The sequence below is a fragment of the Lipotes vexillifer genome, unplaced genomic scaffold (genome assembly GCF_000442215.2).
Source record: "Lipotes vexillifer unplaced genomic scaffold, Lipotes_vexillifer_v1.1 scaffold1378, whole genome shotgun sequence".
NCBI classification, from domain to species: Eukaryota; Metazoa; Chordata; class Mammalia; order Artiodactyla; family Lipotidae; genus Lipotes; species Lipotes vexillifer.
The window spans coordinates 2,614,585-2,617,467 of NW_006775104.1; positions in this window are offsets into that span (position 1 = coordinate 2,614,585).

A 2,883-nucleotide genomic window follows, 5' to 3' on the forward strand; every position below is an offset into this window, starting at 1 on the left:
AAAAAAAAAAAAAAAAAAAAAAAGACAACCCAATTTAAAAATAGACAAAGGATCTGAATAGACATTTCTCCAAGGAAGGTCTGCAAATGGATGATAAGCTCATGAAAATATGCTTGACGTCATTAGTCATCAGGGAAATGCAAATAAACACCATGATAAGATACCACTTCACACTCACTAGGATGGCTAGACTCAAAAAGTCAGGTAATAACAAGCGTTAATGAGGAAGTTGGACAAATCCAAACCCTCATATACTGCTGGTGGGAATGTAAAATAAGGCAGATGCTTTGGAAAACAGTTTGTAAGTTCTTTGAACATTTAAACATGGAGTTACCTTATGAACCACCAATTTTACTCTTAGGTATGTACCCAAGAGAAAAGAAAACATTTGTATACACAAAAACGTATACACAACTGTTTATAGCAGCATTGTTCATGATAGTCAAAAGGTGAAAGCAACTCAAATATCCATCAACTGATGAATGAATAAACAAAATGTAGTATGTCCATAAAATGGAGTATTATTTGGCTATAAAATGGAATAAAAAATATTGGTACATGCAACAACATGGATGAACCTTGAAAATATTTGTTAAGGGAAAGAAGCCCATTACAAAAGATCATATATAATATGATTCCACATATATGAAATGTCTAGAATAGGCAAATCCATAGAGACAGAAAGTAAGTAAATTAGTGTTTGCTTAGGAGTGGGGGTGTGGAGAAGGATGGGGGCTGACAGTTCATGGAGTTTCTTCTTGAGGTGATGAAAATGTTCTAAAATTTGTGGGACTTCCTTGGTGGTCCAGTGGTTAAGACTTCGCCTTCCAATGCAGGGGGTGAGGGTTCGATCTCTGGTCAGGTAGCTAAGATGCCACATGCATTGTGGCCAAAAAAACAAAACACAAAACAGAAGCAATATTGTAACAAATTCAATAAAGACTTTTAAAAAATGGTCCACATCAAAAACAAAAATCTTAAAAAAAAAAAGTTCAAAAATTTGCTGTGGTAATGGTTTCCCATATTTTTGAATATACTAAAAACCACTGAATTTTATACTTTGGGTGAATTGTATGGTATATAAATTATATCTCAATAAAAGTGTTAAATAAGAAAGAGAAAAATGGCAATTAAATGGAACACAAAGTTTTGGACTGGATCTTTTTGCAATAAAGGACATTTTTGGTGTGACTGGGGAAATTTGAATGTTGTCTGGAAGATTAGATGTTAACAAATGTTTTGATGCCGAAACCCGGCCTCTATGTACCAGCACCAAATTGAATCTCATAGAAAGAGTTTTGGATGAAGTAGAACAGAATAGCTTTATTGCCTTGCCAGGCAAAGGGGCCCACAGTGGGCTAATGCCTTCAAAACTGTGCAGCCCAACCCAGGGGGCTTGTGAGGAGTCTTATAGTCAAGGGGTGGGGTTGCTGATAAGGATCAGGGTGCCTGCAGGACCTGCATTCCTTCAATCTAGAGATCATCTGGCATCAGGTGGTATTGAACTGTGACCTTCTCTCTGGAAGGAAGAATGCTTCACCAAGTAGTTAACGTCTTCAGTCTGATGTGGGTTTTAGTTCTGCAGAAGAGCTCAAAGATATTGTTATGTATATCCCTTGAGGAGGAACCAGGACCCTGCCCAAAGGCTGCACTATCGTTTCTTTTTAAAAAATTAATTAATATTTTTGGCTGCGTTGGGTCTTTGTTGTTGCGCACAGGCTCTCTCTAGTTGCGGTGAGCTGGGGCTACTCTTCGTTGCAGTGCACGGGCTTCTCCTTGAAGTGGCTTCTCTTGTTGCAGAGCATGGGCTCTAGGCACATGGGCTTCAGTAGTTGTGGCTTGCGGGCTCTCGAGCACAGGCTCAGTAGTTGTGGTGCACGGCCTTAGTTGCTCTGCGGCATGTGGGATCTTCCCAGACCAGGGCACAAACCTGTGTGCCTTGCATTGGCAGGTGGATTCTTAACCAGTGCGCCACCAGGGAAGCCCTGCACTATTGTTTCTTGACTCCTCCTCCCTGTCTTCACATCCCCCTCCCTTCCCAGATTAGCAATTGTTTGAACCTGCCCTTTGGAACTCAGGGAAGGTCATGGAGGCTGAATGAAGCCTATTTCCTACAAACAAGAAACAGGGGACACAGAAAGGCTTTGGTGCCCAGGAGCCCCACGGGGTCTTGCTTGGTTCCAGGTTCAGTATTAATTTCCTGATTTTAGTGGTTATATTTCAGTTTTTCAGGAGAATGTACTTATTTGTAGGAGGTGCAAAATGCAAAATTTGTTGGTGATGGAACATCACTGTAGATAACTTACTCTCAGATGTCCAGGAAAAAAGTTTTTTGGGGCAACTTATCTGTAAGTTTGAGATTGTTTTAAAATATAAATATGCTTAATAAAATACTTGATTTAATTTTAAAATGTGAGGGTAGAGGTGGAGTGTTGAATTCTCAGCAGCCCCAGGGCACTGATAACCCAAGATCTGGCCTGCCAATGGTGGGAGTGGTGGTGGTTTTATCCTTTAGCTAGTTGCATTAGGCCTCCGTAATTTTTCTAAGATTTCCAACTGACATCAGTTTGTACGGAATTTCTACTCTCAAGCTATAGCATTGATTTTGAGAAAGAAAAAGTAATTTTACTCTTATATAAAATAGACAAGAGGGCTTCCTTGGTGGCGCAGTGGTTGAGAATCTGCCTGCTTATTCAGGGGACACGGGTTCGAGCCCTGGTCTGGGAGGATCCCACATGCCGCGGAGCAACTAGGCCCGTGAGCCACAACTACTGAGCCTGCGCGTCTGGAGCCTGTGCTCCTCAACAAGAGAGGCCGCGATAGTGAGAGGCCCGTGCACCGCGATGAAGAGAGGCCCCCGCTTGCCACAACTAGAGAAAGCCC